At 38.9% G+C, this 27,752-nt stretch overlaps 1 pseudogene; it reads left to right on the forward strand.

The window, feature by feature from the left end:
* Window positions 1–69: 69 nt before the first annotated feature.
* Window positions 70–27,752, forward strand: LOC101523290 (small ribosomal subunit protein eS26-like; annotated as a pseudogene).

A 27,752-nucleotide genomic window follows, 5' to 3' on the forward strand; every position in this document is an offset into this window, starting at 1 on the left:
CACGCCCTTCCGCCCCTTGCCCCGCCCGCGTCAACACTCGGGCCTCCGCCCCGCCCCTTTGCTCACGCGCAGGCGCAGGCGCGCGATGTCGGCCGGCCGGCGTCACTGGGGAGCCTGTGTCCAGTCACAGGCGGGCTGCCCGGCGCGGCCAGGTGAGGTGACCGCGGGTTGAGCCTCCCCGGTTCTGTGAGGGCCCGGGTTCCCCTGACAACCCGAGAAAATGCCACTTAGGCAGACGTTTCCTGAGAAGAGCGTGTAGGGAGGTGGGGAAGCCCCAGAAGGCTCCCTGAGAAGTCACTGAGAGACTCCGTCCAGTGTCGGGCTCCAGTGCTTGCGCGACCGCCTGTTCTCCTGGTGGTTCAAGTGAGGACTGAAACTAGAGGTTTGTTTCGATAGGCTTCGAGAAGAATCTCCAAGGGAGCCTTCCTATCTAATTTAGAAAGCTTTCTGAAAAGTGGGAGAAGAATAAAAAAAGCAAGCAGGTGAGAAGGAGTGAAAGTCTCTGGGCCGTAAGAATAATGCGAAAGTAGGAAAATCGGGTGAAAATAACATTTAACGTGAGTCTTGTGAAAATAACGTTTAACGTGTGTCTTGGTTTACAGTAAGACCAAGATATACCCCTGCTTGTGCTTGTTAGGGTTAAATCCCAAAGAGTCGCAGTAAAAATTTGAACTTTAATCAGAGTTTTACGTTGGAAAATCCAGCCCAATTCAGGCTTGATTAACATAGTTTTGAAATCAGAAATGAATAGCCTGTACTACAAACAGAACTCTGAAGAGCTAGTTGATTTAAAATATCCAATAGAAAAAGTTTTTTAAAAAAACAAACTTAAAATTACATCAATATATTAAAGACAAAGATTAGATTGATTTTAGAAATAGCGTTTTAGAGGAGATACTGCGTGGATAAAGGAGATCCCACTGATTTGCAGTAAGAAATGAAAGATTAAAAAGTGAAGTAATTGAGGATTTAAGAAATGGCCATGATAGTGGACAGGAATGGTTTTGGAAAACTTGTTTTCCAAATGGGTAGAAAGCATACTTTCACAGAAGAGTTTGCCTTTCCTGGGAACAAGAGCCAAATTGGAAACAAAAATAAGGTGGAAAATCAAGTTTGAAGTGGAATGGAAAAGATTGGGAATTGAATTTTGTGTTGGGAAACCATTTGAAGATGAAAATTATTGCAGAGGCAAAAAAATCGGTTAGGCAGAATTGCTTTGTGACAAATTACTTTGTGTTATCCATAACATTTCTGTGTTTTTGCTATAAATCAAGAAATTAATATTTCTAAATGTAATGTGGTTGTCAGTCTTTACGTAACATTAAAATTTTTTGCAATCATGCTTCTAAAAGCAGCATGCCTGCATTTTTTTAAAGATTTATTTTTAAATTTTTATTTAAAATCATATTTTATAGAGAGAAGAGACACATCTTCCAACAACTGGTTCGCTCCCCAGGTGGCCACAATAGCCAGAGCTGAGCCAATCGAAAGCCAGGAGCTTCCTCCTGCTCTCTCATGTGGGTGTAGGGTCCTAAGGCTTTGGGTGGTCCTTGGCTGCTTTCCCAGGCCACAAGCAGGAAGCTGGGTGGGAAGTGGCATGAATGGCACCTTTATGGAATCCTGCTGCTTGCAAGGTGAGGATTTAGCCACTAGGCCGTTGTGCTGGGCCCAGCATGCCTGCATTTTTAAAGAACTTCCTAAATGGTAAATGCATGGAATAAAATTGATATGTTTTGTATTTTGCCATTGGCAAATGGCAATAGAACGTTGTGTAACATGCTCTCCAATGGCTATAAAATTTCAATTTGAAGTACCCAACTTTAATATAATTCAAAGTATAGGGCCCAAAGAACCAAGTCTGGATTGTAAGGTGGATGCCTGATAGTTTCCTATGGAAACTTGCAAAATGGTCCTTACTTGATGAGACAATTGAGTAGGAGTGTTTTTGGTGGAAAACTCTCTAGTGGAACTGTTAGTTATTTAAAACAGGGTAGAGTTATTTAAAACAGTTCTAGTTCATACGATATTATGATATTATTGTGCACAGCTATTTCCCGCAACCTGGTTCTTTACCGTGAGCTGAAAACACCAGATGCAACGAGGTATTTTAGGAGGTTTATTCCAGCAGGACAGGAATAGTGGGAGGAGGGGGGGAGGTGGTGGAGATCAGCGGGAAAGAGGGAAAGGGAAGGGAGGCCGGAAGGCAGAGAGAGAAGAAGAGAGAGCCGCACCTGGGGGCCTTTTTGTCTGCAACGTGTAGGGGCGGGATTGGGAGGGGTTGAGGGCAGGCCCCAGGGGATTGGTTTCTGCAGGTGAATGCCTAGGGATGATTGGTGAGTGGGCAGGGTTGGGGAAGGGGCTGGGAAATTGGGGGTGGGATTCTCAGGTGAAATGCTAGGTTACATCTGATTGGTGGATCGCTAGGCCAGTGCGAATTTCAAATTTCGTGAACTGTGAGGAAGAAGAAATGGCACTGGGCCCAGGATGGGATATTTGAATAACTCCTTGCAGGAACTTTCCCAGGTGTTTTTCTGCTGCGGCTCTGGCTAACTTTCTTAAGACACTCTGATAACAAGCATTTGTTATTCCTTGGTTATCAGAGTCAACAAGCAAATGCTTTAGCTTCCTCCCTTTCTCCTTCCCAAACCCCTCCCCGCCAAAAAAACAACAGTTGCCAGAATCTTTGACCTTGGTCTGCTTTTGGCCATTTCCTCCTGTTGGTGGTCATTTCCACCTGTTGGTAGCCATTGCATGTGATTTTGTTTTGTCTTCAGGATTGCACTGATATGTCCCGCTATGATTCTTCATTCTTTAAGATCTTGAGCTTACTTTACCATTTTCACTGAAGGATGGACGTTTGGCCTGGAGGCCAGGATGCCAGGGTTCCCTGGCGGGGTGCGTTGGACTGGGGCTTTGGCTTTCATTACTGATTCCAGTTTAAACTTCTGGTGCGGTTCTCAAGAGGCATTGCTGATGGTTCAACTGGCTGGGTTTCTGCTGTCTGTCTGGGACATTGGGATTGGATTTGTCATGGCCCAGTCCCTGCTGTAGGGAATGTTTTGTTAGAGTAAAGGAATCTCTGAAACTTTGCCTTTTTTTTTTCTTTCTGTATTTGGTTTCTTGAGAAAATAGGATTTTCATTGAAAGCTGTGTCTGCAGCTGATCATTATAAAATGGTTTTATCCCAGTCAAGCAGAAAGTCAGAATTGTGTGATTTGAACTAAAGAGATGTCTTTGGTGTTGGCTTCTGCTTCTACTGGAAATCCTGTTCAGTTAGACTATGAACAAGATTAAAAATTTCCTCAAAAATCGATGTGGATGGCCTGCCACTGTGACCCTACTCTTCAGATTCATCTTATTCATTAAAAAAATTGTCTTACATAATACAATGTAATTAATGAAGTTAAATAATAAAAAAAAATTGTCTTAAATTATTTATATAAAGTGAACAAATCTCACATATTTTACTCTACAGACTTATTATTTCTCTTGCCCATGGTCTATATCTACCCCTTCTTCTTCTTTTTTTTTTTTTAATTTTTACAATGGCAAAGTTTCATTTCACTTAGGTACCACAGGCTTAACACTACATTATTTGCTTAAACAAATAGCAAATAGAAAAAAATCCCCAGCTGTTCCTTAAGGATATATACAAGGGAGTAAATGATATTCAAATTTCAAAATATCAATCTTGTCCATTGAGATTACAAATTTTTGTACTCTTAACACAGGTCAGGGAAAACATGATGTTTCTCTTTTGGGGACTGGCTTATTTCAGTAAGCATTAGTTATCCATTTGCAAACTGCTGATTTCTACAGGTCATTGTCACTGTACAGTTTTATTAAAGCATCAATAATTTCACCATTGCTCCTTCCAAAAAACTTCACCATAAATTTGATGTTTGTTCTAGCTTCAGATTTGGCAAAATGTGTTACTCAGGTAAGAGTTCGTTTTGAATTGATGTTTTATCCTTCTTAGTGTCTCAAATTGGATTCTGTTCAAAGATAATATAACCTACCTTGAGTTTATTTTGGTACAGAGAAAATTTGAATTTTATGCATAAGATTTTTAAAAGACTAATTTATTTTTATTGGAAAGCCAGATATACAGAGAGGAGGAGAGACAGAGAGGAAAGTCTTCCGTCCGATGGGTCACTCCGCAAGCGGCCACAATGGCTGGAGCTGAGCCAATCCGAAGCCAGGAGCCAGGAACCTCTTCCGGGTCTACCACATGGGTGCAGGGTCCCAAGGCTTCGGGCCATCCTTGACTGCTTTCCCAGGCCACAAGCAGGGAGCTGGATGAGAAGCAGGGCCAGTGGAATTAGAACCGGCGCCCATATGGGATCCTGGTGTGTGCAAGGCAAGGACTTTAGCCACTAGGCTATTGCGCTGGGCCCAAGGTTTTTTTTTTCTAAGATACATTTCTGTGAGCTGCTTGAAGTCCTCTCGTACATTATCTTTACTTCTCAAAGCAAATTTTTGCAAATGGTTACAGCTGTGTTTTATAGATAAGGCAGTGGAGCCATGAAAAGTTACGTAAATAAACATCTTGTGTAGAATAGGCAGCTAGTTCAGGGTTGTGAGCTTGGAAGCCGCTCCTGCACATCCCCACCTATGTGGTCCCTTCTGTCCACCTGTGTGACACTCGTTTGTCATCACCTGGAACCTGAGAGGAGGCGGTATTGCATTGTTGTTTAACCACTCTCCTGCAGGCTGCCATAAACGCCCATGGTGGGAGGGGCTCACTCTTGGTCATGTGCTTCCATGAGTCTGGCATTCCAACTCTTAGCCTTCCCAGTAGTTGCTTGCTCTCTGGCTTCCTGCAGATAGACTCTGAATGTGGCCCATCTGTGTCTATTCCTCACCGTTTGTTCACTGCTTGGGAAGTCAGTGAAGATGTTAGTGCTAAGATGCTTTGTATTTCTGATTTGGGTACTTTCAAGCATTCCATGAGGCCTCGTAGTAATGGAATATGGACAGAGAAGCCAGGGAAAGGTGAATGGTTGCAGCTTTGTAAGTGTGTCCAATTTGCTGCATGTCTCTTAGGATAACTTATATTGCTGGGGAAGCTGGGACATAAGTCCATCAGTTTTATGGATGGACTTCAGGGAAATGACCGTTTGTTCTTTTCAGGGTTTTGAATCAGACTGGATTGTCACATGGACTTGTCATTTGCTGATTTCTAATGGACTTTGTTATCACCAAGCTTGATTAATAAAGACTCCGTAATATGCTTTAGATTTGTCTGGTGTGATCTCTCTCACCCTGCCAACAATGTGACTCCAGACTTAATGTTATCATGCCATTAGGTAGAAAGGGAGAAGGAGGGAGGAGGAGGAGAGAGAGCGAGCGAGCGGTGGTGGTGATGAGTGAAGAGTAAAAGCATGTGGTTAAAGTTGGCCGATAGTAACAGTTTTATTATGAGATTCCTTCCCATAGGAAGTTTATATACCCTTACAGAATCAAAAGCAAATGCAGTACATAATAGAGACAGCTGTAATCAATAAACCATCTGTAAAGTAGTTACAGATTATCCCTGACTTTTATGCGGTTTATATTCCTATATGACTTTTAAAAGAAAAAGTCAAGAAGAAGTATACCAGCTCCTTTGCTACAGTGGTTTTTTAAATGACTTATAAGGCACATGGAGTTAATCTCACCACACTGTTTTAAAACTTCCAGTAATTATCTTAGAATAAAGATGAGTTTCTTGACTAAGGCCCTACACAAAGGTATTCTTGTGCCTTCTCCAGTCACTCTTTACCATGTGAGCCATACTGGCACTGCTAATGGTTCTTCAAGCTGGACTCTTTCAAGTGCCAGGGCTTTTGTACTTCAACTTTGTTTTCAGACGTCTGAAATCTAAGGGTTCTACCCAGTAGTCCTTTCCTTGAGGAGTCATTTATAGACTATCACTGTATTATGATACTGTTCATCCCTTTATAGTATGTACTAATTTGTCATTTAACTAGTCTTTGTCCCCTGTGATTAAAGCTTTATGACATTAGAAAACTTAATTTTCTTTTAATCTGCATGCCTAACTATACACTACCTGGAACAAGGCAAACAGTCTGTAAATTGTTTGAATGAATGAACTTGAAAATGAAATAAAAAACATATTTTAAAAATCAAAAAAATCTTCAGAATAATTCTGAAACTGATCAATGGGTTTAACAAAGTCTCAGGATTTAAGATCACAGATAAAAATTTTGCTTTTATATACTAGCAAAGAAAACAAACACTAAAGATATAGTATTGTTGATGATTGCCCAGTTGAAACCACTGAGGTATAAATCTAACAGAATTGGTAGATGATGCATACTAACACCAGCAAAATGAAAGAATGCAAATAAATGTGTTTCTGTTAAATCCAAACACATTTTAAAATTTTACTTTTTCACACACAGAGACAATTAGTCTGAAATATTTTGGGGGAAGGGAAAATAAAAATACTGAAGTACAGAAGGAAGAAGTAAGTGTAGGAGGAATAAATCTACCAAAATTTAGTTTTTATGCACCACACTACTCAAGATAAGGTGATATTGGCAGAAAAATAGATGCATGTATCAGTAAATAGACTAAAATATCCAGAAATAGACATTTACATATGTACCTGATTTTGACTAAGGGGCTAAGTCATTTGAGAAAGGATAGTTTTTTTCAACCAATGGTGTCCGAAGAATTGGATATTCCATAAGCAAAAACCGAATTTTGATGTGAACTTCAAACCTAATGTACAAAACCTGAACAGACTTTAGATTTAACTATAACACATAAACCCATAACTTCTAGAAGAAAACAGGAGAAAACTCAGAGGTAGGAATTCTTTGACACAAGCTAAGAAACAAATGATGAATTGGACTGAATCAATCTTCAAAACATTTCCTTAGTGAAAGATTCTAAGAAGAAAGTGAAAAGACAAATTACACATGGGGAGAAATTATTTGTAAACCAGACCTCTAACAAAAGACAAGTATATGTAATTAAGTCTCAAAATGCAACAGTAAAGAACTCCTGTGCCAAGAGTACAAAAAGACAACCTTCTGTATGGAAAAAAAATTACAATGCCTTTATCTTGAGGGGATTATATGGAATATACAAAGAATTTCCACAACTCACAGCAACAACAAAGTCAAGTTCAATGGACAAAGGCCTTGGATAGACATTTTTCCAAAGAGGATATACAAAAAACATGAAAGGATGCTCAGCATCACTACCTGTGAGGCAGACAAAACCACAATGAGATGCTGTATCATACAATTACAACGGCTACTATTTAAAAAGCTTTAACCTTGTCTCAGTGTCAACCGCTCTTGTAGTCAGTGAGACTGCAGTTATTGCCTAGAAAAAAAACTTTTTAAAGGGGGAGTGATAAGTGAAAGGAATAGGTGGTAATTTAGGAATGTTAGGAATGTAAATCTCAGAATGTTCAGGGCAGTACTTGAAGCAGGCTTATTCAGAGTGCTAAAAATGTAATGATGGTAAAGGGGAGTAAGCTATGAGCTTCCAGTTCTACAGCCTGGTCCACAAATTCTTCGGCACAGTACAGAAGCATCTTGTCTCCAACACTCTTAAGAAATTGGGAATCTTATTTCAGGTGAGATCTTTCAAAATGTCCAGGTGATGTCATGACTACATACCCCTAGCATACTTCTGCCCACAAAGAAGAATAAAAGAAAAAGGCAACTGCTATTCCACTGGATTGAGACAGAGAATCAGTGTAGTAAAGCTGTAACAGCGATGTTACCAAATGCTGAAAAATAACCTTAGCAAGAAAGGAATTAAGCACATGGCATATACTGTTCACTCCTTGCAGTCAACATCAATCCAGAATAAAGATGGACTTAATGCAGAGTGGAAAGAGTTAAGGAGGAGGCTCTCAACAGTACCTGCTATACTCTGTATATGTGAAAAATCTGGTGCTGAAGAAACCTCAGCTTGCCTGGAACCCATGCTCCTCAGTTGCTCTGAAGAAACCCTGTCCAACACTGTGTCCTTCTTTGCCCCAGATTCTGTTGTCCAGTGTTATCTTGAGGTTCTAGTCACATGGGAGTTCAATGGAGCAGCCAGTTAGTTGTTCCAAATAGCTTAACTCAGCTGGGCCTGTGGATCAGCCAGATGGCTCTACCATGCCTCTGGAAAGTAGCCCAGTAGGCTCATTTACCCTCATGTTACCTTGGGAAGCAACTGAGCATTCTGTATCATGCAGGGTGGCTCCATAGGCCCCTGTCAAGACAAAATTCAGAAACCAGTGAGCACCCTTCCTGGGGTCACCAGTGCACACAGCCCCACTACTAGGCTTGCTGCACTGTAACCTTTATGAGCTTAGATCAGCATGCGTGCAACCCTAGAAACCTAAAGCGTATACCTTCTCCACTGTAAAAGCTGCACCTTGCTTGCCTGGACCTGCTGTGGTGATCATGGGGTTTGTAGAAACTGATGGATGCTTTGAACCCATAGCTATGTGTGCTGTTCCCACAGCTTTCAGCAAACCCCTTTCCACCTGTGCTGTGTCTCAGTTGGTGGAGGAATACTGCAAACCTTGCAGTCTGGATCACTGAGACACCCACAGGCACTCCCATTGTTGATGAGAGCAGAAAAAACTGCCTGAACAGTATACCATGCTCACTGGGAAACAAAAACCAATGTAGTCTACTGACTGATGCCTGACTTTTGAGGTATGCTAGGGTACCACAGCATATATCTCTGTCAATGACCTTGAATACTCTCTGTAGTCTTCAGTAGTGGTTGTAAATAAATATGTTGTGGTCAACACGCACACACATGATTATGCAAAAACATATAGGACAATACTACTTACCATACAACTAGGGAAGCACTGATATTTTCCCTACATTTCTAAATAATAATTTCTAAATAACTTCTCTTGCATAGTGCTTATAAACTTTGTGCCTGTTATTTTGAGTTTTGATTGCATAAGACTGATCTTTGACCATTAAAAGGATTATATATTTTAAAGTAATTTAAGCATTTCTGAATGTTTTCTTGTTTTTTACAGTTTTAAGTGTTCTAAACATAATTTTTAAAATGTAAAACAATAATAACCAGTTTTAGGGAGCTTTTGATTTATGCTCATTTAATCCAGCTAAGAAGTCTAAACTCCCTGAACAATAAATTTATGGACTTAATTTTATTTTCTGAAGCATTTTAGTTGCATTTTAAAAATTTAATAGATTGAAAAAGTTAATAGATTTGATTTGCCTGTTAAGTCATTGAGATGCCTGACTAGGCATGCTATGACTTTAACAAGTGAAATTCTTTTATATACTTAACTCTTGTACATCTAATAAGTTACATTTAAACATATGTATATCCTAGAATATCCTAGGTTCTTCTAAACATTTCTTTTGTGAAAAATAACACCCAACTCTTGTAATTATTCTACTTACCAGTCTGCAAATTAATTATTAGTTTTGATAACATTCTTGACAAATTTACCCAGGTAGATTTAGGAGCCTCTTTGGAGAAACCTACTTTGGTCATTTATCATGTAGGGACCTCACAATGTTTGATTTTATAAGGGGTTTAATGATTTTTAGTCAATGATTCTTTGTCTTATGTCTCATGTCTGAAATGAATATTTAACCGTTTTTTTCTACCTATAAAATATCTCCAGCGGGAAAACAATTTTGACTAGCTCTTTTCAAGTCTTTTCCATACAGTTTGAAATATAACATGTTGTTAATTTTTTCTGAAATTTTATTAGAGGGAAGGAGAGAGAGAGGGAAATAAAAGAGGACAGAAAGGGGACAGAGAGAGAGGATGAATGAATTAATGGAGAGAGAGAACAAATATCTTTTATTTACTGTTTAATTCCCAAATGTCCTCAACACCCAGGACTAGGCTGAGCTGAGTTACAGTCAGGAACCTGAAACTGTCTGGTTTGTTCACATGGATTCTAGTAACTCACATTTGTCAGCCATCATCTGCTGCTTGCCAGGCACTTTAGCCAAGTACTGTTTCAGAAGTAGAGTATGAAGTTGAACTAGCACTCCAAAAGATGATGTGGCCGTCCTAGATAATGGCTAAAATTGCTGTACCACAGTGCCTGTTCCCAATGATAATTCTTCAAAAAACAGTTATTAAAACAATTTTGATTATTTATTTATTTATTTGAACATCACAGTTACACAGAGAAACAGATCTTTCATCTGCTAGTTCATTCTCTAGATGACCACAACATCCAGGACTGGGCCAGGTGAAGTCTGGCAAGTGGGAATTTCATCCGGGTCTTCCATGTGTGTTAGGGGCCCAAGAGCTTGGACTATCTCCTGATGCTTTTCCCAGTGCATTAGCAGTATCAGCTGGAATGGGAACCAGCACTCATATGGGATGCTGGTGTCACTGTCAGTGGCTTTACCTGCCATGGCACATGGCTGGACTCTCACAGAGTAATATTTGAAGAGTCAAAATCAGTGCTCTGTACAAATATAAAATGACTGTGCATCTGGCATTTGATTTCACTAATATGGAAATAATAATAGAATGAATGGCAATCTGGTTGTTGATCTTTTTCGCACTTCAAAGTATGTGCTATTTTGCTGCATAGTCTTGCCATCTGATATTCATCTTTAGTTAGGTTTATCCTTAGTCATGCATACAAATTTAGAATGGTTTTGATTTGATTTAACTAATTAATTACTTAGGTGCAGCCTAAGTGTTAACAAAATATATGCTTCTTGAGTTTGCTTTGCAAATCCAGAGTGATACCTCATATATACTGGAAATTGAAGATTATAAGAAAACAATATTCTAAAGACAGCTATGACAAAATCAAATCTTTGGTTACAAATCCAGTTTTATGAAGACATGTGATAAAAGTCCTAGAATCCTGTTACAGTCTGTTGGTAATTGTCTAAGCTGAATCAATTTAGAAACAGCTACTGAAGAGAGTATGTTCTATGAATTGTCAGTAGGTTGAAGCTCCTATTCATGTCCTTTTTCATGAGATTTTGAAACCACCCTCTTTTGTTAAAGATGGCTGTAACTTTTTCCATTGACCACATTCCTCTTTATTAATCAGAGATGTAACAATACCTGCATGGGATGTTATTTTGTTAAAAAAAGAAACGAAGAAACAGTCTTGTGGGCCTGGCGCAATAGTATAGCGGCTAAAGTCCTCACCTTGAACATGCCAGGATCCCATATGGCACCGTTTCTAATCCTGGCAGCTGTGCTTCCAATCCAGCTCCCTGCTTGTGGCCTGGGAAAGCAGTCGAAGATGCCCCAAGGCCTTGGAACCTTGCACTCATGTGGGAGACCCAGAATAGCTCTTGGCTTCCGATTGGCTCAGCTCCAGCCGTTGCGGCTGCTTGGGGAGTGAATCATCGGATGGAAGACCGACCTTTCTGTCTCTCCTCCTTTCTGCATATCTGGCTTTCCAATAAAAATAAATAAATCTTTTTAAAAAGGTCTTGTAAGTAACGTAATACAAATTCAATTTAGTTATTCTTTCATAATTGGTTTATTTGCATACCTATTTTTATAAATTGAAACAAGATCCTGTAAGAGACTTTCTTTTTAATCTATTGATACCCTTCAGAAATATAATTACTTAATTAGTGATAAAATGCTTTAACCTGAGTTAAAGTCTTAGACCCTTCAGCTAAAAACTCACAAATCTAAAACCAATTACACAAAGTGAATGGCTTTGAGGTTCTAATGGAAAATGTATAAGTGGTTGTTAATATGTCTAGTCCTTAAAACATTTTTACAAAAACTATATTCATTATCTAAATGTATGACTGCTACAGCTTGATTTATTTGATCATTTCTCTTTAATAACCTTTCTGGTTTTAAAAGATACTCCCCATAAAAGGAACAGTTTTGTTATCTTAAACAAACCGAGGTGACACCAACAGTTCATGCATAGGTATTTGTTCCTCAACAACATGTATGTCATAAAGTGAAAATAAGGCCCTCTACATCCACATACTTTAGATGGATTTGATTTCACAAATTGTTATTCTTGGGCTAAAGCTATAGCCTTATTACATTCCCTTATTATTTGAAAATGGAGAAGACTGCAACCCTAGCAATGTTTGTAGATAACTCATTTTACATTTAAAAGTGCTTCTACATTTCTGGAATGATTATATAGAATCTTAATGCCTTGAAATTATTTTGAGATAATTCAGTCTGCTTTGAAGATATTTCATTGATATTCTATTGGAACTTAATTATGTTTTATGTTTTTGAATAACTGAAATTATTTAATGATGTCTCAGTCTTGTACAACCTGGCTGTTTTTGGTGCTTACAAAAATAAAAGCAAGGACCAAAATCAAAACAAGCCCACCAACAGAACCTAAGCAAGAAATCAAATTTATTAGTTATTCACTGTTAAATAAATGTATTGAGAGTTCTTTCCTTTGCCCCAGTGTGCTTTTCAGAATACGCACATAAGATTTGCTGAAGTAGCTATGAAGCTGATAAACATTTCTTATTTGATAGTAGAGATGCCAACTGCGATGTATTTTTACTTCCCACTCCTTCTATGAGTTGTGTACATATACTTGTTCACCTGTGTATGTTTGTCTTGCACTTTATGTGAAGTTTGCCTTGTATCAAAGAGAACGTATGTTATTTATCCCTTAGTGATTGGCTTATTTCACTGAGCATAATGGTTTGCAGCAGGACCATTTTGTTGCAAATGGTAGAATTTCATTCTTTTTAATGGCTGTGTAGTATTCCAAGTAGTAGATGTACCACAGTTTCTTTATACATTCCTCTTTTGATGGACATCTGGATTTTTTGTTTTGTTTGTTTTGTTTTGTTTTTTCATTTCAATGCTATTGTGGATTGTGCAGCTATTAATATAGGTTTGCAGATCACTTTCTTGTATGGTGATTTCACTTTCTTTGCATATGTTTCCAGGAGTGGGATAGCTGGGTTATATGGTAGATCAATTTTCTGTTTCTGACTACTCTCCATTACTGACTTCCATCGTGGCCTTGCACTCCCATGAGCAGTTTAGTATGGTACTTTTTCTCCACATCTATGAGAGCAGGTGCTGCTGGTAGATTTCAGAATGTATGCCTGGAGTTATGTGGAACCTCAGTGTGGTTTTTATTTGCGTTTTTCTAATAGCTGGGGAAGTTGAGAATTTTTTAATATGTCTGCTAGCCATTTGAATTTTTATTCTTTTGTAATTTGAAATTTTTTTATTTGAAAACTTCCTGCTCATTTCCTTTGCCCATTTTCACAGTTTTTTATGCTGTTTTCAGTTTCAGAAATTATTTGTATATCCTGAATATTAGTCCCATTTTTGTTGTGTACTGTGTAAAATTTTTTCTCCCATTTTGTTGCTTGTCTGCTTTGTTGATTGTTTCCTTTGCTTAGTTGGATGAGGCTAATTTGTTTACTTTGGCTTTGACTGCCTATGCTTTTGGTTACTTTTCTAAGAAGTCTTTGCCTACTTGTATCTTGTAGAGTGCTGCCTATGTTTTTCTCTAATAATCTGATGGTTTCTGGGTGCAGATTTAAGCCCTTGGCCCATTTAGAACTGATTTTTGTATAAGGTGAAGGTCTGACTTCTTAATTCTGCAAGTGTTTATCTAATTATCCCCACAGCATTTGTTGAAGATACCAAACCTTTCCCCTGGATTATTTTCAGTTTCTTGTCAAAAATTGGTTAGCCGCACATGTGTGGGTTCACTTCTGGGGTTTCCATGTTGTTTCATTGTTCCAATGATCTCTGTTTCTGTGCCATTACCAGACTGTTTTGATGACCACTGTAGAATGTCTTGAGGTCTGGAATTGTTATTCCTATAGCTTGATTTTTATTCTTCAGGATAGCTTTGGCTATTCATGTCTCTTTGTTTCCAGATGATTTTTTGTATTATGTTGCTATTTCTGGGAAGAATGTTGTTGAAATTTTGATTGGGCTTGCATTGAATCAGTATATCACTTTAAGTAATATGGGCATTTTTGATGATTTTTTTCTACTAATGCAAGAACATAGTAACTTTTCCATCTTTAGATGCTTGCTTCTATTTCTTTTTAAAATACATTTTTCTAATTTTTCTCATAGAATTTGTAGATTTTTTGGTTTGGTTTATTCCAAGGTATTTAAGATTCTTCTCTGCTCTTTTCAAAGGGACTGTTCTTACAAGTACTTTCTCTGCCATGGAGTTATTTGGGTATACCAGGGTTATTGATTTATGTTCATTGATTTTGGACCTTGCTACTTCACCAACCTCTTTTAGGAGTTTCAATAATTTCTTTATTGAGTCTTTTGGTTCTCCAATGTATAGAATCAAAATATTAAATCGTTGTTTTTGTCTGCTACTATCTTTACTAAGCATCTTCCCATTTGATAAACATATGCATAGCTTGCTATGGAAGCAAAATTTTTTTTCCACTTAAACCCAGAATTCCATTAGCCCCTCATCTAAAATACTTGATTTATTCACACTTGAAATTCTCTGTGCAGTAAAGCTAAATCTTGCACCAGATTTTAAAGTAATCTGCCTACCTTTTTGCTCTCGACTCCCCAAGGACCTATATTGTGAGTTTTTACTTTTTTTTACCCAACATTAATCTCTTTGGTTGCTTCATTATATTATCATAAGTATGTGTTTATCACCCTATCAGGTGGCTCTTAAGTTAGCATAAAAGAGTTTGTTTATCACAGATGTTGACTATATAGGTAGTCAGTTAAAGGTGCAAAGTACATATTTGATTACCAGGCATGATAAAGTGTCATTCCCAAGCGTCACTCATGAGCTGAATGCCGCTGCTTCCCTGGAGTCGTTTGGGTCACTTTATTGCTGTCCTGGTGAGAACCATAAGGTAGGAGAAGAACTTTTCATAGGCAAGAGCAATCAAAGTCTTTGGGCCCCCCAAATACATAGTATATCTCAAAGTACTTGCCAAAAAAGAGCAAGGGACACAAAATGAGGTAAAGATAGTCTCCTCAATAGAAGGTGTAGGGGAAAATGGATTTCCATATGTAGAAGAATGAATCAGCATCTACAGAAAGACTAGAGAAGGAGGATGGGGGTTAAAACATCCTATCAACATGAGGAAGTGTTATGTACTAGCATGTTCAAGTGTGCCCATTTTGGCCTTGTCATGTCACCAAGCTTTATGCCCAGCCTACCAGGGTACACCCTATTTTGGTGGCAGTCAAGTGGCTGCTGTAAATGTGATTCCTTATTTAGAATGGTCAGGATCCAGTGACACTCCCTAACTTAATTGCTTTCATTTCAGTTCCTATAAATGCCCTTTCCTTTAGTTTTCTATCTTGGAGCTTAGCAAGGGAGAGCAGGGAGGCTACTGCCCAACTTTCCTGCTATGCTTACTCCCACAATACTTTGGGCCATGTGAGTAATTTGTTTTTGTATTGTGGATGTGTCCTATGGGCCCAGGAATAGAAGAAATAATGACTAAAAGTAGGTAGAAAAGAATATTAAAATATACAGTCAGGAAGTACGTTAGTGTGAAAAATTTATAAATATTTCACAGAAAGAAACTTGATAGATTTCTAAATGTGACAATTATGAAACTTTACAAGGCATTTAAAATCAGTTGAGGGCCCGGCGCCTTGGCCTGGTGGCTGAAGTCCTCACCTTGGATGCCCCGGGATCCCATATGGGCGCCGGTTCTAATCCCGGCAGCTCCACTTCCCATCCAGCTCCCTGCTTGTGGCCTGGGAAAGCAGCTGAGGACGGCCCAATGCATTGGGATCCTGCACCCATGTGGGAGACCCGGAAGAGGTTCCAGGTTCCTGGCTTTGGATCGGCGCAGCACCGGCTGCTGCGGCTCACTTGGGGAGTGAATCATGGGATGGAAGATCTTCCCCTCTGTCTCTCCTCCTCTCTGTATATCTGACTTTGCAGTAAAATAAATAAAATCTAAAAAAAAAAAAATCAGTTGAAAGACAGACAGCTACTTTTCTAAGCTAAAGAGTTAAGAAAAATTCCTATTAGTCATGCTAGTGGAAAGGATGGATTTTTAAATTCTCACTATTGAGAATATTACTGATTTTTATCATGTGAAAATTCTCACCATTGAGAATATTACTGATTTTTATCATGTGAAAAGATAAAGGAAATGTAGTTAAAAACTCTAGAGAAAAATTATAAAGCAATGTGAACTAGCTGATTAATAAGCATATTTTTCCAGCTTTGTGAAGTTTCTGGGTTTGGTAGCATTTTAAATTCTGTAACTTATGGGTTTTCCTATTTGAAATCATATTAATATATGTACCTAATTATAACTTGATTATATTTTATTTTTAAATGTTAATAGTTAAATTGAGAAAGCATAATTATATACATTTGTGTGATGTTTTGATATATGTATACAATGTGGAGTTACTAAATCAAGCTAAATGACATATCCTGTATCTTTCTTTCTTATGATTTTTTGTGGTGAGACATTTGAAACTTACTGCTAGTTGTTTTGAAGTAATGTAATATGTTGTAACTGACTAAAATCATCCTGTTATATAGTAAGTTCAAAAACCTGTTCATCCTATTTAACGTCTTGTACCCTTTGATCAACAACTCTACACTTCCTTTTTCCTCATCTCCCAGATATTAATGAGACCATGTAGTATTTGTCTTTCATTGGCTGGATTATTTAACTCAGCATAACGTCTTCTAGATTGATTCATGTAAAAAGAAAGATGGAATAGAATTCTATTGTGTATGTGACCATAACATTCTTTTTTTAAATTGTATGAATTTTATTTTTGATACTTTTTACATATTTGATTAGGATGTAAAGGGTCAAGGACTAGAGGAAAGTGGGTGTGACCATTGTTTTGACATTCAGTTTTTTCCTTCCTGTATCTGGTTGATGGGGAGAGATAAGGGGAGAAGCCACACCCAGCCTCCCAACCATCCGATGGTTCCCACTGGGGGCATGCTCCGAGGACTCGCTCAAGTGGTTTTCATAATTCAGCAGTTCTGTATTGCTGCCAAACTTGCCACTCTAATCACAATGAAATCTCTCCAGAATCCACCAGCTGACATAGTCCACCTTGAAGTTTCCATTTGCCCAGGTATTCACTGCCAACTCTTGGTTGGGGTAGTTGATTGATTTCTTATGTCCCCCATCCTCTGTTATGGTACCAGGTGTCCTCTGCAGGCTTCACCGTACTGCCAAATCCTCCATTTGCATCTGAATATGCTGTCCACTGCTCTGTATAAGCCACTGAGAGGGCCCAGCTCTGACACATGCATTCTATGATCAGAACATGAAACCTGCGATTTCCTCCATGGTCGGAGTTTTGAGTCCAGCGGTTCAGTTGGGAGATTCTCAAAGAAACTTCATCTGAGGGGATCCCAGACCTGATTCTTGTGTGTGCATACCAATACAGGGTCTGGCACAATCTGTTGCCCAAATCGGCCTACGAGCACATTGCTGAGTCAATTGTCTCCAGTCCTGTGTTCTATGCAAACTTAGGTGTTGAAGTCCAGCCCGATCCTGCTTACCCTCAAAAGCACCAGGCCTCAGTCCCCTTGCTTACCTGCAAGTACAGTGGCCCTGTCATTGAGTGTCCCTTAGGATTCATTCCTCACCTAAATGTACTATGGCCTTATCCATGGATGTCCCTAGGCAGTAGCTCCATACCCTCGAGATTCTAGAGCTCATTGCCAGGTGGCGAGTGGGCAGAGGCTGACACCAGTTGGCACACTGACTGCCCAAAGCCCAGTATCCCCCACCCCCAGCTAGAATCCCCAGCAGGAAGAATGGGCCGGCAGTACCCCCAGCCACATTGGGGTACCATGTGAACCCAGACACCCATACTCTGCCACTGCTCAGACATACCTTGACTCATAATATTCTTTACTCATATATATGTTAATTAACATGTTTCCACATCTTCGATACTGTAACTAATGTTTCAGTGAACATGAGAATGCAGGTACTCTGTTGAAGTTTTGACTTTAGTTTCGTTAGAAGTGACAAGGTATGATTCTTTTTATGGTTGAGTGGTGCCTCTTTTGGCATGTATACCACATTTTCTTTATCCATCAGTATTTTAAATAATGATGCCACATTTAAAAGTCAGTATACAAATTTTTAATAATACATGAAATTGGCTGTTAGCCATATTACTCCCAATGAAAAAATATTTTTAAAATTCCCAAGTAAAAAATATGTCCAGCCTAGTGCAGTATGTCTCTCATCATCCACACCAAAGATGGACTCCTAGTGAAACAGTTGAATATATCCCGACAGTAGGATGTTGGACTCTTGCATTGTCCATGCCTACATGTTGGGAAACACTAATAGTGGAATGATGGATTTATGACTGTTCATGAAACACCACACATTTTAATAATAGAGGGGAAATCAGTCGGGGTGGGGGAGGGGACTTAGGGAGGAGGAAGAGGAAACACAGAGCCTATGGAACTATATCATAAAGCAGTAATAAAAAAGTATAACCTAAAAAAATATGTCCCCCTTTGAAAGATTATACAATGTTGAAATGAGTTAGCAAACACAACTCAAGATTAGGATTTGAAAAAGTTAGACACGTGGGCCAAATTCTTCTCACCATTTTATTTTATAACCAGAAGTTAATTAGAACACAACAATAATCACTTGTTTTCATATTTTCTCTGACTACTTTTTTCCCATAGTGGTGGAGTTGGGTAACATTTGCAGGGATTGTATGCTCCCAAATCCATATTTACTATCTGGTCCTTTAGTAAGAAGGTTTATTGTGCCTTTGTTTTCCTTCCTTCCTTCCTTCCTTCCTTCCTTCCTTTCTTCCTTCCTTTCTTCCTTTCCTCGCTCCCTCCTTCCGAATTCACTATTTTATTTGAAAGGCACTTCAAATGAACTTCGTTCACTTTCCCAAATGACTGCAAAAGCTAAATTGAGCAGCATAAAAATCAGAAACTAGGAACATATTCCGTGTCTTCCCACATGGAAGCAGGGGTCCAAGTACTTGGGGCATCTTTCTTTCCGTTTCCAGGGATTTTGGTAGAGAGTTAGATGGGAAATGGACCATATAGGATGCTGGTGTTGCTGGGAGTGGCTTAACCTGCTGCGCGACAATTGCTGATTCGTACAGCTGCTCCTTAAATGAAATAAAGAATTAGGGATAAAGAAATGTTTTCAGCCCTCTATAAAAAAGCTCAAAAAGTTAGTGATTATTGCTAGTGAGCAGAAATCAATGAAAATGTACTCTGCAACCAAAATATTTATTGAGAAATAATAAGTATGAGGAATAATAAGCGTGGGACATTAAGTAGACATAAGTTCCATAGGACATTTGCAAATTGTTCACAAAACCATCTTTGTTCCTGTTTTTTGTATCTGTCAGTGCACCAAGCCAAATAAGCCAGAAACCCAATTTATGTCCTAAGCTCATCTTGCTCTTTCCTTCATCTTGAAAAAGGATGCTGCTGTCTGCTGCTCCAGGACACCTACAATGCTGCAAGCCACCATTTCCCAACAACTCACCACACAGCCAGACATTTTTTTTTGCTCAATCTAACCAATCATATGACTAACAACACCTGGTAATGGCTTCTCTTGGCTTTGGAAATACGTACAAACTCTGGAATCCAGCTTATGCAGTCCTGTACAAGTGTCTTCTTTGGCTAACTCCTCTTTGCCCCTTAGGTGCTTTCTCATCTGGCACTTCCCCTTGGGATCCTTCTCTGGCACCCAATTCTGCATTCAGTCACCCTCAAAACTGCTCCTAAGGCTATTAGTGGTTTCTTGTTAGAGAACAAAAAACATTGCATTACGATTATTTATTTAATTATCTGGGTGTTGTATACTGTGAGGGCAATGACAATGACTTCATTAATGGGCACACTGTGAAGGGATAAAGGCATAGTCCTTCTCATAAACACACTTGCACCATGGTGACAGAAACTGGCATTTTAAAAGTAATCTTGCAACTACTATAAGCAAAATCTTGTTTTGTGATTTTAAACTTTTCCCTTTTCCTTTACTAAAATTATTCTTGTCTCTTGAGTTTTTTAAAATTCATTTATTGTTGAGGAAGGAGAAAACTGGATAGAATTATGCTATCACTGATTAGTTTTGAATTTATTAAATCTTATTGAGACAGAAGTATTGAAATCCAATTTTTCAATTGCAAGATCTAGTCATTCCCTCCAGAAAGGGTTTCCCAGATTTCAAAAGCTTGTAGAACTGGGGTAGACATTTACTATATGTGCTAGAGTATCGAGGGTGCAGGTCATGGAATACAGGGAAAAGACAAACACACTCTTTGGTTTAGGCACATGAGACTAGTCAGTGGGAGAGGCTACCAAGAGAGTCAACTGTGAGTAGGAAGTTTCTTCACTTTCCTGACATGTTTTTTTTCTCCCACAAAATGTCTTTTGGGTTAAGAAGCTCCAAGTCAAGGTTGAGAAATCAACGCAAGAATTTGTGTTTTCTCTTCAGGGAGGGTGATGCCCTCTTCGGGATCTTGAGTGTCACATAATGCTGGAACAACCTGGCACCTTGATGACTGATAGAAACTGTTGAAGCAGGTGGCTGGGTCAATGGACTTGATATGAGAATGACAGAGGCCTCATCTGGAGAGCATTGAGGGGAAAAAAGTCATACTGTAGCAACAGATGGAAGGTTTACTTCATGTTTGTATTTTGAGCATTTAGTCTGATGGTAAACAGTAGCAATTAGTATTCATTATATAAACTGAGGATAAGGAATGGGGTATTGGAGAGGCCATTAAATTTTTAAATTTAAAAGTGATTTTTGAAGGCGGTTGCCTTGTTGATACATGACATAACAACATCTCTTAACAAATATTGAGCTTAATTCTTTAATTTCAAGAGAACAACCTGACAACTAAATGACCTGAAGGAAGCTATACAATCATATCCTTACTTATCTATAAGCTCCAAGATCTATTGATTATCTTGATAGTCTTGACAAACCCGTGACACTTTATTTGATCTGATTTTCTACAACCTATTCCATGTATTGTGTTAATTTCTAATACTACTGCTGTTGTTAGCACAGTGCAGGGTTTAGTCAACACTCAACATGTATTTGTTGAAAAGATTATTGAAAAATTTATCGTATCTCAAGATCTGAAAAATTTGGAAGAGGGGAAGCTTCCCTCCTTCCTTTTTCTCTCTCTTAAAAAAATTTATGTATTTAAAAGGGAGAACAATAGAGGAAAAATGATAGTAAGCACGAACTTCTGTGTATGGCTAAGAGTGAAGTTAGGGCATAAGAATTCCACCCAGGTCTGTCACATGTGTGGTAGGGCCATAAATCCATAGCTTTCATGGGTATTTTAGCTGGAAACTGGATCTAAAACTGAGCCAGTGGAATTTGATATGCACTTTCATATGGGATGCCATTGTCAGAAGTAACTGTACCACTTAATTGCCGTATCCAATGCCAGCCCTTCCCTGCTCTCTTAAATATATTTGCAATGTTTATCTGTATAGTTTCAGGTATGATATAGGTACTCAAAAATATTTCATAAAGAAACTGGATTAACAAGGAGGAAACAAAAAAGAAAAAAAAATTGGCTTTTCTCACTTCTACTAAAGAAAAAAGTGGGAAACCCATCCTCTCCAATTCGATGACCTGGGAGAGGATATGAGAACAGTTGTAGGGAAAACAAATAATCAGGTACATGAACCAATCCCAAACTCTTCTTTCTGAAGGGCCCGTGTCAAGCTTAAAATATTTATTTCCCTCCATTGGCTTCAATGTTATTTTGTCATGAAATCTTATGATCAATTTTATGGTCACATTATGATCACATAAACATTATGAAAAGATATAGTTTAAAGCTTTCCGTTTTTTTCCTTTTATGCCTTTTAGGACGATTGGACTCTTAGGAAGGGTTTCCTTGAGTGAGTGATTCAGAAGAAGTTTCAGAAATACATGAAAACTATCTTGTGTATATAACACAGAGAGTGTGGGCATCAGTCATATGAATGTAGCCTACATATCAGCATGGCTTTCAGGGATGAATCCCTGCCTAGGGTGTGTGTTTTCTACTTTCCATTAAGAGAAGTTTGATATATTCCAGTTCTTGTTTTTACTGGATCCACTGCTGATTTCTGCTGCTATTACATTTTCCTTACTTTTTCTCAGGTTGTTCAGTATTTAATCCCTACTGTACCTTCCTGCTCACCTGGCTTTTCACTAGCTTTTCTATTTTAAAGATTTATTTATTTTTATTGGAAAGGCAGGTTTACAGAGAGAAGAGAATGAGAGAAAGCTCTTCCATCTGCTGGTCAACTCTCCAAATGATCACAATTGCCGGAGCTGAGCTGATCCGAAGCCAGGTACCAGGAACCAGTAACCAGTAACCATGTGGGTGCAGGGGCCCAAGGACCTGGGTCAACCTCTGCTACTTTCCCAGATACAATGTCAGGGAGCTGGATGAGAAATGGAGCAATCAGGACTCAAATTGGTGCCTAAATGGGATGCTGGCATCTTGCAGGTGGAGGATTAGTCAACAGAATAATTGTGCTACCTGCACATTAGCCTTTGATGATGCTGAGACCCTCTTGAAACTTTGCCACAGCCAGCTTTGGTGTTGGCCAAGGATGCTAACTCTACAACAAAGGGACTTGGATCAGCTTTCTCTGTTGCTGATCTGACAGTGGTCCTGTGTGTTCTCATCTCAGCATGTTTGGCACACAGGAAGAGGGATGATCCTATCTCTTAGTGACCACGCCTTTCCACTATCTCATTCCTATGGGATGTGGTCATTTCCCACTCAGGATCCACTCTTTTTTTTAAAAGATTTATTTATTTTTATTACAAAGTCAGATATACAGAGAGGCGAGACAGAGAGGAAGATCTTCCATCCGATGACTCACTCCCCAAGTGAGCACAATGGCCGGTGCTGTGCCAATCCAAAGCCGGGAACCAGGAACTTCCTCCAGGTCTCCCACACAGGTGCAGGGTCCCAAGACTTTCCCAGGCCACAAGCAGAGAGCTGGGTGGGAAGTGGAGCCGCCAGGATTAGAACCGGTGCCCATATGGGATCTTGGCGCATTGAAGGCGAGGACTTAAGGCGCCGGGCCACACTGCCGGGCCCTAGGATCCACTCTTAAGGGAAGACCTTGTCACAGTGTCCATGAATGCCTCTCCTAGTCAATCACATCTTCCTCTTACAGAGACAAGGCTTGGAATTTGGCAGCTTGGTTAAGTATGTCTCCTCTGCTAATGTCTCATATTCTCTCCTAAGTCATCAGATTGGGAAAGATGAGTTTTCCCCTTGTCATTCTGTGTGCTTAAAATAGTCTATCATTTCCTTAAATTTCCCAAAAGACTTTACCTCTTTATTTGCTTAAAGCTGTGATTGTGAGTGAGTTTAAGGAGAAAGTAAACCTGCTTTCCATTAGAAAAAATACGCAGAAGTTGGTTAAAACATTGTTTTTGGAACACTGAGAGAATTGTTAATTTAGGTAAGAACTAGGTGTGTTAGGTTATGGTAAGTTCACCAAGTAAAGAAAAATTGTAATATCTTGTCAGAGTATATCATATTGAAAATTGAAATGCCACCCAACTTCTATTGATACATGAAGGTTTTTTTTTTTTTTTTTCAGTAAAAAGAGCTATTTCTGGAATTAGGAAAATTCCCAGTTTAGTTCTGATTTCTCAGGGTGCTTTAAATCTTTTGGATGAATGCTTAAGTTTTTATCTTTATTTAATAACATATACATAATCTGTTCTAATATTTCTACTTTGATTTGTCTGTCCTTCAGATTCCCATGAATTCAGGGCTAGGATCTTATTTACTTATTTTCTTTAACATTTCCTTTCATTGTATGCCTAGCAGTCAGTATCATACCTGGCTCACAGTAAGCTTGCTCAAGGTTTTTAATAAAATAGATAAAACCATTAAAACTCATGATTAACAAGCATTTTAAAGTAGCAATACTAAAAAAGGCCACAAGATGGGCTCATTACACTGTGAAAATTACTGGAACTCTCCTGAGTCATGTTATTAGTATTTTGTTGCTGCAAAAGCATGAGGAAGATTTGGAATATGTTTCGAATCTTAAGGAGGAATTGAAAAACTTTTTGTGACATGCTCAGCAACACTTGGCCATTTCTTTGTAATCTAAGTATTTATGATAAAAGAAAAGCTATATTGTTATCTAATTGTTATTCATTCTTGCAGCTTGAAAGACATCAAAGCTTTCTTTTTATAGCTCTTCACATTTTTCTAAATGTAGAACTGAAATCCGAGTTTTGCTACTTACGTGGTAATAGTTACATTAAATCCCTGCCATCTGCCAGAGATTTAAGAATTGGAAACTGAGTAATGCGCAGTCCCTACCTTGGAAAGCCTCCAGATCTATGAGAGAAACTCTGCTACTTAGAAAATTCTGTATGGAGTGTGCCGTTCCCCTGTAGAGGATGACAGAGTATGAGTAGAGGATCAGGGAGAAAAGGGAGAGGGATGTGAGATAATTAGTCAGCTTCCTGTGCTCTGTTTGCCTGGCTGGAATGGGTTTCCAGGCGTTGCTCAGGTATGTGACAGTCACTCTGGTGGGTACCATTAGCTTACTACTGACGTATTTTTGGTTTTGTTTGTTTGTTTTTACTGATGCAACAATATCAAGCCTATACTGTGAACATAAACTGTTCTTGAAGCTGGACATACAGAAGAAGGAAAAAAGATCCTTGTTTAGTGAGAAGATAGACCACAATAAAGTAAAATAGATGCGAAAGCAAAGAAGGTAAAGAATATAAAGTAGTAATAAAATGGGATGACTTGATAGAGTGACTGAGGTACTGCTTTAGACTGAATGGCCTCTTGGGGGAGGTGACAGAAAGCTAAACCAGGAATGATCAAAAGGAGCTAGTGTTGTGAAATTCTGGGGGAAGCATCCCAGTAGAGAGAACAGCTACTGCTGGGCCTAATGTGGGGAGGTAGTAGAAATGATTGCTCTCAGCTTGGAAAGAAGGTGATAGAAACCGGCACCAACGTATTCATCTAGTATCACTATCACACCTTAGAAACATTTGATCAGAGGTATCTCATGTCCTGTCTTCCCATGCAGATTAGCAATCACCTGGGTGTGTCATGATCACACCCTCAAGTGTTGTTCTGCATCTGGTGACTGGCATACCCTACAAGTAAGAGAGGAGAACTGTTCTGGAGTTGACTATGCTTTAACTGAAAAAGTGAAGGTTTGGATTCTGTTAGGATTACCTCCAAGCCAAACAGGGCAATCTGGCACCTGCTGAATGCATGATGAGACTGGAGTTCTGTTCCTACCTTTAGTGAGTATATATTAGAATCTGTAATGCACGGAGCGTAAAGCAATGAAAAAATGGTTTCTTCCCTTAAGCAATTTATTTTTGATGACAGTATGGCCCGGCCAGGTGTTGCAGAATGGCTTATGTAATGTACATATGTGGTACTTAGATCCTCTTTGGTGTTCTGGTGTTTGAGTAAACTTACAGATGTGACATGTGGAGATGCTCTTCAGACTACTGGCATTTGGCTAAATTTAGAATATTTATTATACATTTGAACTAAGAAGGAATGGTTAAGGTTTTCAGGATTTTTATTTCCCTGCCACGGTCCTCATTGAAATCTTTATATGGTGGGAATCTTTCTTAGAATAGATGTTGGTCTCATGCTTGCTCACAAAGATTTTTGGAGGATTCCCATTGACACCATTGAAACCTGTCAGATACATGGCTTATTTCTATAATTATGGTTTGTATTGTGAATTTAGACTTACAGAGAACTTTCTAACCCCCCTCCCCAGCTTCTGTAAGGGTCATTTCTCTATATTTCCCATGGAGAAGTTTGTGTCATGAGAAGCAGAAATGTATTACTCAGTAAGAAAAATCTCCTGGTTAAGCAGAGATTAAAAGACCATAGCTTAGGTATCTTTCTGAAATATTTCCAAATTTAGGTTTCGTGTAAGGAAAAGTCAAGAGAGAAGAAAACCAAATTATACTGTACATTTAGCTTTTGACAAAAGGACTAGATCATCTGCTGTGTATGTGGCATAACTTATGCTCTTGGATGTTACTCATTCATTGGCATGACTGTTGGAGCAGGGGGAAGCTGTGCAGATTTTTCTTTTTGTTTTATGAAAGGAAGCTGAATGGGTTCAGAGCTGCTGGTTGTGTCTCTCACCAGCTGGAGAAACTGAAACTGACAAGAAGCAGAAACAGGAGTTACTGTAGGAGTTACTCTTCCAGGTCTTTTCAGTTGTTTGACTTCCTCTTTGCTTCCATGTGTAATACAGGTTTGTTTCCAATAAACCCTTCTTTTGCTTCCACTAGTTCAAGGTTTGTTTCTTGCAACTAGCAGCTAAATCTAGGTCAAGAACATCTATTGTGAAAAAAATGATAAATAATCAAAGTAAATCGGCCCACATGATGTTACATTAATTCTTAGGTTACCAGCTTAAGGGAAAAATTTACCTCTCTTACTGTTGATTTTTGGATTATTTGATTGGGTTAATTATAGAAGATTATAGGAAGATACCAGTAATCCTATTAGCATAATGATAGTTAATATAGCAGCTTGAAATCTAAATATTTTTATCATCAAGTTTATACAATAAAATAAAAATTCTTAAAATGAGAGCTATCTTCTAAATTTTTCTTATTTTGCTTTTTGAAATTAATATATCCTAACAAATTCTTCAAAGGAATATTATTCTAAATCCATATCCTTTGTGCATCCCATTCCTCAATGTTCACTAAGTTAAGATAAGCAATGTTGCACTGCAACTCTATAACCAAAACTGTCTGACACAAATTCAAGAAGTGCCACTTTCTATATGTATTTTGGATATTTTCAACAGAATAGTTCTGAGGCAATCAAAAGTGATTGTCAGGCCCGGCAGTGTGGCCTAGCAGCTAAAGTCCTTGCCTTGAACGCACCAGGATCCCATATGGGCGCTGGTTCTAATCCCAACAGTTCCACTTCCCACCCAGCTCCCTGCTTGTGGCCTGGGAAAGTCTTGGGACCCTGCACCTGTGTGGGAGACTTGGAGAAAGTTCCTGGTTCCCGGCTTTGGATGGGCGCAGCACTGGCCATTGTGTTCACTTGGGGAGTGAATCATCGGATGGAAGATCTTCCTCTCTGTCTCGCCTCTCTGTATATCTGACTTTGTAATAAAAATAAATAAATCTTTAAAAAAAAAGAAAAAAAAAAGTGATTGTCTCTAAGTGTATGTTCCTGACATGTAAGCAGAGGTCCAATATGTACATCACAAAGAATTGCAAATCACAATTTCAGGAGGGAATAGGTGGAGAAAATAGTAACAAACCGGTATACAAGGTCAAGCTACTCCATATTAAATCACAGAATAACCTCCAACTGGATATTCTTAATTGCATTTGCTGAATAAGATACAGCTTTTGTGTCATATTTAAGGGAGGAAATAATATCTCCTCTTTTTGGATTCTCAGTTCCAAGATGACAAAGAAGAGAAACAACAGCTGCGCTACAAAGGACTGTGGCCTGGTGCAGCCCATCTGCTGCACCAACTGCGCATGGAGTGTGCCCAAGGACGAGGTCGACAAGGCCCACAAGCAGTTTGTTATCTGGAACATAGTGGAGGCTATGGCTGTGAGGGACATTTCCGAAGTGAGCGTGTTCAACACCACATGCTTCGCAAGCTGTTTGTGAAGCTCTATGACTACTTGAGCTGTGCCATTCACAGCAAGATGATCAGAAACTGATCTTGCACAACCGGCAAGGACCAGACCTCATCACCCCCATTCAGACCTGCTGGTGCTGCTCCATGACCTCCACCAATGCCAATTTAA

Source organism: Ochotona princeps, chromosome 7 (assembly GCF_030435755.1).
Source record: "Ochotona princeps isolate mOchPri1 chromosome 7, mOchPri1.hap1, whole genome shotgun sequence".
NCBI lineage: Eukaryota > Metazoa > Chordata > Mammalia > Lagomorpha > Ochotonidae > Ochotona > Ochotona princeps.